This window comes from Cupressus sempervirens, chromosome 7 (genome assembly GCF_028749045.1).
Source record: "Cupressus sempervirens isolate cs-2001-9-10 chromosome 7, ASM2874904v1, whole genome shotgun sequence".
NCBI lineage: Eukaryota > Viridiplantae > Streptophyta > Pinopsida > Cupressales > Cupressaceae > Cupressus > Cupressus sempervirens.
Window position 1 is genome coordinate 560,382,316 of NC_143124.1, and position 10,497 is coordinate 560,392,812.

The following is a 10,497-nucleotide window of genomic DNA, read 5'->3' on the forward strand; positions in this document are numbered from 1 at the left end:
AAACGACATGATTTCGAGTACGCACAAAACGACATCTTTTCTTTACCTTCACTACTTTTCCGTGGGGTGGAAGGCCCTGCCTCTAAATAATTGGGGAGAATTTTTTAATATTTCTTATCTAAAACCTTTTTTAAGTAGGAGGCAAAGTTTTTATATAATTATGACCAATTAGTTAATTAGGTGAATGGATAAATCTCTGATGTTTTTTTTTTTGAGTTAGTCTATGGGACATCCAACAAATTTATTCTGAATAGCTGTTAACTTACCCATTTCAAATCATCAAAAATTTTATTTTATTTGATTTGAATAGCTGTAAGTTATACATTTCAAATCATCCAAATTTATTCTTACTTTCACTTGTTGCTTAAGTGGGTGACCAAATAATTTAAGTTGTACGTCATATCAACAAAATTATTCTTCTAATTTCACTTGTTAGTTAAATAGGTGACAAGATAAATTGTACCTACAATGACAGTCGAAATTATATGTTACCAAATATTTCATTGGTGTAATGGAAATAGTTTGAGTTTTATTATTAAACCAATTGTTTAAAATGTCAAACTATGACACCAACAAGACCATCAAATCTCATTAAATATTTTAAATTAGTATAAATTATTTAATCATTTCCGATACCAAACTATTAATTTTGATGATATCATGAAGATTTTAATGATAAATATGGTTTCAAGTGGCTTATATAATTCATGAATAATTAAATGTGTCTCTTCATGACTTTAAATTATATGTAGCATACCAATAAGCTTATAATTTTCACTTGTTGGTTAAGTGGGCGACCAAATAAGGTGCACCTTCCATGGCCACAAAATTATAAACTAAAAACTTATCAAATACACACATAAATCAATCAATTTAAGCCCCAATACTAATTACAAAATTAAGTCGATTGAAACCCAAACTTTTTAAAATCGTGACTAATTATTGATCATTTCAAATTTCAAACTATTAGTTTTTAATGATATAATTAAAATTTTAAATGATGAATATGATTTCAAGAAGTCTACATTGTGATAATTCATAAGTTACAAGATATTTATAATTCATTAATGTATCTATTTATCAATGATAATGGGGCAGAGAGTTTAAGTGAATCTTTTCATTAATGATCTAATAACAATCAAAGAGAGTGGGAAATTTTCAATCATGAAAGCAATTCCAACAACCACATTCTAATTATGTTTAGTTGTGACTCTATATTAATGGTAAATTGATTTTTAACATTATTTGTGGGTGAAAGACAAATTTTTTTTAAAAAATATGACGATGTTAAGAAATGCTCACTGGTCTTGGACATTTTTTTCGTGTGTTTATTGGTCTTGAATAAATTAAATTATTTAAAAATTTAAAAAATAAAGTGTTAATATGAATTAAAAAATATAAGACTTAAGAAATACAACATAAATTCAAAACACAAAATATAAAATGTATGCTAGGAAATTGTATTTGCAAGCATGAAAGGATGGGTTTGTGCACTTAGGAATAGAAAAGCATGTAAAGTTGGAAGGCTTAAAACTTATATTCGAAGGTTCTTGAAATGTTTTGAGTTCATTGGATATATATTTTTGCTAAAGAGAATTTGCATAATCAATCACAATTTAATGTATAAGCAATAGTAGAAAATATACAAAGATAATTTAATGTATAAATTTTTCTCAAATGGGCATAAACAAGGATTTATGGGTAACGGGATGGGAAAAGAGGATAATGCCTAGGGACTATACATAAGTACACATGAAAATAGTGATTCTGATGGCTAGGGAGGGAGGATAGATTGGATGACAAATAATAGAGACAAAAAGGAAATGCAGATCCACAAGAAAATTTGATTGAAAATAAATCAAGTTCCAAAGCATTAGAAACTCAAATTTACAATTATTTTTTGTAAAATAGCTTCTGAATTCACTTATAAGAGAGTAATTATATAATGAAACCATTACTTCAAAATGTAGCGCTTGAGCCAAGAGAAGATAGTAGATATGGGAAATAAGAAGAACACAACTCATTTATTCATAGGTTTGTAAAGGTTGAATGAAAAATAAGCTTAAGGGATGGGGTAGGTAAGTCATTAGTAATCTAATTATTAATTTTAATGAAAAATTCACCAAATTTTTTTTTATTGTTTTATCAAAATGGTGCAAAAGAATAATGGGGTTGTCCTTAGATGACAGAAATGATAGTAAATAGAGCATTTTTTTTATAAAATAAAACAAGGATAAGGTTATATCTTATAAGAGGTGATCTCTTTTCACGCTACAACATTTAGGGTCAAATTGTGACGACAATGTAATTTGTGATCATTTTCATATATATATATATATATATATATATATATATATATATATATATATATATATATATATATATATATATATATATATATATATATATATATATATATATATATATATATATATATATATATATATATATATATATATATATATATATATATATATATACATATACATACGTATATATATATACCTATACATATATATACGTATATATATATGTATGTATATATGTATATACATATACATATATATATGTATATATGTATATGTATATATATATATATATACATATACATATCTATATATATATATATATATCTATATATATATGTATATATGTATATATGTATATATATATATATGTATATATGTATATATATATATGTATATATGTATATATATATGTATATATGTATATATATATATATGTATATATGTATATATATATGTATATATGTATATATATATATGTATATATGTATATATATATGTATATATGTATATATATATGTATATATGTATATATATATATATATATATATATATATTTCAGTTGTCCCCGACGTCGTCGCAATACCAACTTTGACATCGTAATTGTGATGCCCGTGTGAGCATAAAACAAAAAACAAAACAAAAACACGACATAAATCATTTCCCATTTGTTTTAATTTTGGAGAGTTGAGTGCGAAAGAGGTGGAGAGCTCCGAATGAGGGTGGAGAGTTGTGAACATTTTTGTATCCTTATGATCAAAGCATTTCGTTGAATATGTGCCCTTGTGATCTTTGCATTTCGTTATCATGCCCTTGCAACTCTGCAATTTCATTGTTGTGTCGTGACCTTGTGATCTATGTGCCCTTTCTCTATGATTTTCTTTAAGGCCGAGAAGAGGTACCTATGTAAATGTTCTTTTATTTTCCTTCTAAGCATGTATGTCTTTATATTTTCTTCTAAACATGCATCTCTTTATATATTCAGAGAGATCTTTTTTAAGGTGCTTATTACATATTAGCTCACAATAGAAAAATTGATCCAGCTGCACAGATATTCCAAAATCCAAATAATAAAACTCACTCAACCCATGCTAAATGACTTGCCTCAAGATCTTGCACAAAAATAATGCAAACCATGAAAAATGGGCAGAGTTTGCAAGAAATTTTACAAAAACATATCATAACAGATATTTTTAGAAAGAAACAAGCTATAACCTAGTCTTTATATGTATATCTAGAGATCCTTTTGAAGGTGCTTATTACATATTAGCACAACAGAAAAATTGATCCTGCTACATACATATTCCAAAATCCAAATAATAAAACAATAAAACTCACTCAACCCATGCTAAGTGACTTAACTCAAGATCTTGCACAAAAATAATGCAAATCGTGAAAAATGGGTAGAGTTTGCAAGAAATTTTACAAAAACGTATCATAGCAAATACTTTTAGAAAGAAACAAGCCATAACCTAGTTAAATTGGTCTAGTTGTTGATTAGCTGGGTTGATTATAAATTCCTATAGAACTGTCATTAGATTAGGTACAATAAAAAAAAAATTAGCTATTCCCATCTAGTAGGATTAAATACAGTTTTTTAAGGTGATAAAATTGCATGTGCAGATGCATCACTTACATGCCAGGCATGAAGTACATTCCCCAACTTATAACAAATGGTTGGATATAAAGGCTCCATATGCTAGCCCAACAATGGAAGCCAAGGATGTAACCATGCATGTATTGGCACAGTCTCCTTGAGAGGATCCCAAGTATCTATTGTTGCTACTAATTTGGGCATCCAATATGATCTAGAATGTTATGAAGTATTGAATCCAATAGTAAATTTTCCCATGTCTCCAAAAAATGTAGCGTAGGTTCAGGGTACCTTGGCTCCCAAGAATTTGTTGCAACTATTCTCACTGCTAGAAGAATAACTTCAATGAAAAGTTGAGTGAAGGGAGTTGAAGAAGCAAGTTTTGCTTCTGTGTAAATACCATAATCACAAGGCCCATTCCCTTTCAGAAGCCTCTTCCACAATGGCATTGCCTCTAAACCATGCAAAGGATGTCGAAGTGGTTTCCAACCTTGAAACACTCTTATAAGAAATGACAAAGCAAATGCATAAGCAATACATGACAAATTCCAAGGTGATCAAATGTTATTTCCAAGGTGATCATGACAAATCCTAATATCTTAATATCTTAAATGCAATAAATTGGAGGCTAAGAATCTTTTGAGAAATGTTTTTTCTTTAAAGATCCCATGCCAAATATAGGAAAGAGCATTGTTTGACAACAAATAATTAAAGAACAAATATAACCTCAAAATTTTCAAGAGAGTATGTTGACAATTAGTATGAATGAAAGTAGTAGTAAACTACAGTTGAGTTACTATACCCTCCAATTTATTGCATGTAAGATATTAGGATATGCTAGTTTAAGAAAGTGCAAATGTTATTTCCAAGGTGATCATGACACAACAAGAAAGAATGTAATTCCTGCTGTAGATTGGTTGAACAAAGATGAAGTTTTGAGACAATAATGAGTCATGTTTAACACCATACTCACACATGGATGAACCAATAGATGGCTAAGTTGAAGGCAAAAAGAATTCCATTGAAATATGAACTAATGAAAGATGTGGAAGAACCAAATTAGGAATCATGTGAGCAACTCCCTAAATGTTCAAGAAAACAAGAAGGCCAAAACAACAAGAAGAATGGAGAGAGTGAAAATGAGTTACAAACAAGAGGAATGAAGAGGAGGGGGATTGAGGACAAGGGACCACCTCAAAAGAAGCAAAGGTCACCCTTATGTCCAAGTAAGAAAGAGATGGATTCCCACTCTAATGAAAGTAAAGAACAACATATTGAGAGATATTTTTTGGTTGACTTTGAGGCCCTTTCACATGATGATCAAATACGTCCCTAAGGTGCAAATATCTTGGACATTAATTTGAGTACCCAAGATTGTGATTAAGGAATTCAAAGTCATGAGGATGAACTAGGTGAGATCACCTCCCTAACATGGCTATCAAAGTGAATGTGATGGGGAAAAATAATAATAGCCCAACCCATTAGGAGTTAGCGAGGTAGATCTAATGTTTACCTTTGGATTTGGCTTTCTTCATGCAATCTTATTTATCGTAACACTTTCGTGGATTCTATCCAATGCTCCCATAATGTCCTCTATGTTGTCTACCTATTGTTTGTGTTGTGCAATCTCTTTCTGAAGCCGCTCCTTCTCCTTCTAGTATATTGCCACAGACTCTCTCTTGTGCCTTAAATTTTAATCAAACTTCTAAATATCTACCTCTATGATATCTAAAATCAACTTCACATTGTGTCATAACTCTAGCATAGGTGTAGTCAAGTTTTCAAGATTGGTCAACACCCTCACTTGTGGACCTCTCATGTCAAGTACCTTTTGTACTATTTCAACACCATGTTCTTGCTTTTGAGCTAACAATTCTTCAAGTGCATTTTCTTGTAAAATATTAATTTTGTTGAACAATTGTAAACTCTTACAAATGCATTCTTATTTTCTATTACCATTGACGGGCTCCCCTTGAACAAAATCAAAATGAAGAGGCATAAATACACCAAATTTTTCTTTCAAAACCATATGTGCTAATATATACATTTAAGTACAATATGTCCAATATTTTTGCAGATATACACACTAATTACAACAAATTTTTATTTCAAAGCCATATGTATAGATATAAATATTAAGTACAACATGTCCAATATTTTTGTAGATATACACACTAATTACACCAAATTTTTGTTTCAAAACCATATATGTAGATATAAACATTAAGTACAACATGTCCAATACTTTTGTAGATATACACATTAATTACAACAATTTCTCTTCAAAACCATATGTGGAGATATAAACATTAAGTACAACATGTCCAATATTTTTTTAGATATACACAACCAACTCAATAAAAGTACAAGAATAAGTTATTCCCACGAAGAAGGATCATGTTAGATAATACAAGAGAGTTTGATCAAAATAGGGTACCAACGAATAGGTATTTATCAGATTTGTCTTCCTTGAGTGAGGAAAATGTAGGAATGGAAGAAGAAAGTGAGACATTTCGTATGTCTAAATCAAGAAGATCGACTCAAGGTCAAAATATCATAAATAAATTCAATAAGTGCATGAAATTTTTTCTTGCGTAAGGGGGGTCACGTTCATATGATGATGAGAGTGAAAGTGACTCTAATGTTCCCTTTAGGTACAAACATCTATAGAAGCAATGGGTCCCCACTGAACTTCCTCTAATAAACACTAATTTTTGTTTTGGACAGAGGATATATCACATAACACCATCCTCATTACATGGTTTGGGCCTATTTTCCATGGATGGCATAAAGGTCTCTTACAACAAGGTTGTTGAATTGATGGAGTATGTCAGACCTTGCTGTGATTACAATAGTTGGATGCTGATTGTTAGATATGAAAAAAAAAGTATGTGTAGGTATGCACTTGCGGAAAATTATATACAATAGAAAGTTAGTGAACAAAGTAAAACAATAGCTATATACATTTACAGGATGCCAAAAGCATCAGGAAATATTGCAGGTTTTATAAATAGTACATGACTTGCATCAACTAAGAAGCGATCCAATTGCATATTTAAGGCGTGCGAGGGAAATCATGTATTTGTATGTGCGATAAAATCAATATGTAGAGGCGAAGAGCTTCTTATTAATTACAATTTGAATCTCATAGATACAAACAAAGCCACTATCATGGGCAAGGTGGTACGTACTATGCACGTTTAAAATCAACTCCAATAAATGAATCCAACACACCATTAATTTTTTATATTTTTTTTCTTACTACAATAATAACATGTGTTTTAACATGTCTCGATTTTTTTTTAAATACAAGACTACAGTATGGATCAACAGTTACAGATACACACGACGATGATGATTCTTCTTCCCAACAGGTAAAACTCATTGTTGTTGTACAAATTAGATACAAGAAATATGTTAATGCGTATTTTTTATTATGTTTTATTCTTCACTACTATTTTGGATTGATTTTAAATATAGATATAATAACATTTCTTTCACAAATGAGTACTGATCAAGATAAGGAAAAGGAAAAAGTAGTGCACGAGGACAAGGAGACGCACGATGAGCTAGATGAATTTATTATTGATTTTATGTCGGTCGTTGATCCTATGGCTTTAGTGTAAAAGGTGATTCATGCTATAGGAAGAAGGTTAATGCAATTGGCATCAACTCACCCTCAGACTCCTGAAATACAATAGATGGAGAATAAGTTGATGAACCTAGTTCGTACATATACAATAAGTATTAATGTAGTTTTAATTATAACAAAAGTTCAATAACAATTTTTATAGTATACTCTTTTATTTATGTCATTAAATAAAATGCATGTGTTATTTTTACAAAGGATGTTGAGGATGTACATGGGCGATCCCCTAGAGGATGATACTTTAGGTGGTTCAAGTACATCGCATGTTCTATCCTACACTTGTGTTTTGATCAAACAATATTTTTTTATTAGCTCTAACAATCTTGTTTTATTGTTCTCTAAAAATCTTATTTTTCAGCTCCTACCATTGATCCTCTGTTCACTACGCCACCTACTACAAGGAATGGAACCAAAGAGGCACCATCGACTGCAAATTTAGCAACACATACCACGACGACATATGCGGTGGCAGAGCCTATTGGTAAATAGATTCCTCTTTCTCTCTCTCATTTTTCATGTGTTTATTTCAATTGAACTATTATTTCTTAGGGGGCATTTAGTAATATTAGATTCATTTTATGTAGGAGGTGATGGGGACCTTCTTGAAACCAAGTGAAGCTCAACATTAACATATGATTGCATGACAACTAACTATGTGAATCTCTTGGTTTTGAAAAATTCAGAAGGATGCCATATTCAAACTCATTGATTTATGAAATTTAGTTGTAGTATATGAAGTTTTTGAAAGAATGGCTTTCTATGGGATTACCTTAGATTATTCCTCTCTAAGGTATTCTATTGTTTCTATTTATATGCAATCATGTTTGATTGTGTTGTTATTTTTGCATCAATGACTTGGATCACATTCTATGATTCATCATATAAATAAGAGAAAGATATTAGAAAGCATCATCCAATGTAAATAACATAATTAAAGTATTTAGCTTGATTTCTTCTGAATTTCTTGCAGAATCAATGTTGTTGGGATTGATCTTGCTTTTGCTTACTGTTGGGTAGACAAGAATTATAGAGACTTGTATATCTAAGAGCTTAGGAGACTCCTTTCTTCCATGTCCAAAGGAGGAGGCCTCATAAGAAGAAGATAGTAGTGTCGAGGAGACTGAAATGTTTTCAATACATAGAAAGCTCATGTTCATAACTTCTCATGGAACACCATTAAGGCAGAGCTTGGCAACATATGAGGTTGCAACTAGTCATTGTGCTTCAAAGGTAGTTTTTTTTTGGTATATTCAAATCGAATGGAGCTATTTTAAATATGGAAATAAAATTAAATGATCTTGTCCTTTCTTATTTTGATGTAGGGGAAGGTTCCTCTTATATCACAAGATGGACTCCATCAACTAGATATCTTCATTTTTGTATTGGCAGTTTCTCATGTCTTGTTTTACATTGCAATTATGACACTAGGATGGGAAAAGGTACAATTCACTAGACTTTCCTCCTCTTATTGTTATATTTTTTATTTTCTCATTGAATGATTGCATTTGATAACTTTTGTTGTATATTGGGAGACATGAAGAAGAATTTGAATAGTGGAAACAAATGATATTAGATCATTCTAAAGTATACATTGATTCATGATATAATTTTTAAATTTTTAAATGAATCTTGTCATACAAATTGACTTGATATGTTAGGAGGTAGTAGAATTTAAGGGCGAAACAAATCTTCTAAGGTATATGAATACACCATAATTCATGTGCTTGTGCATTCTATTGTTTCACAATGTTGTCATGAACTATTCTCATTATTTCTTTTGAGTGTGGTGATATGTTGAATAATATTATAGGGAGGAAGAAGAGGATCCTAAAGTCTGGTCAAAGATTTTTCTTCAAAACATGGCCAGATTAGAAAAGGATGCCACCACAATACACCATGTACTTGAACCTATTTTTCATTTTTTTGATAGTGGGGAAAACGGGTCCCTTCAAAATGGACTCGCACTATGCGTTCTTTATGACATGCAATGCTTAATGGAGAAATTAGGTAACATTTATAATTTCACAATTTATAATCCTTGTTGCAAATTACAATATGCAAAAGTCAAACTTCATTGGCTAGATCTCTAGGTTTAGATATGTAATACCCCGCCAAGGGATCCAAAAGAATTAACCTAAAGTTTTACTAAGTTTGCCAAACATTTTTATTTATTTTTGAAACAAGAAAGATAAAACATACACATCAAACACATAGTAGTGGAAGCAATAGCATATAATCAACTATAAGCATACATAATAGGTTACATTCCTTAAGGATCCCAAGATGTTGAGTCACATTTAAATTTAATTATTACTAAGTCTATCAACTACCACATCCACATAAAAGAATAATTAAAAAGTCCAATGTCCATTTAAATAATGTATATTTGTTCCAAATGCCACTTGGCAATAAAATTTGGAATGCTCAATCATCCACTATACATGTCACAAGGTATGAAAGGCTAAAAGAATATACATATGTAGAAATAGAAATACATCATCCTCCTCGGACCCATGATACAAGTATAATAAAATAAATGAAACCATCCACCATACATGATATATCCATCCATCATGAAATGCAACCATCCATCATCAAGATACATATATAGAATGAAAGGATATGCAAAAAAGGAATGCTCCAACCACGGTGACTATGAATGGATCTCAATGGTAAGAGTAAAAAGCACTACCACTCGACCACGTGGAACCTAAATGGCCCACTCCCACCATGCTGAGGAGATAGTCTCAAGTCCCAAACAGGATATCATATCACATAACAAAAGTACTCTCTGAGTCTAGGAAATCCTAAAAGTATTCTAACTCAAGGGTTCCAAGACAGATCAACATCTAAACCTAGAGGCACACAAGACACATAAGAACTTACTATGTAAGCGAGCAAGTGTCATCGCACCAATCATGTTGGAGTTACCCTAGCAGTCTCTTAGG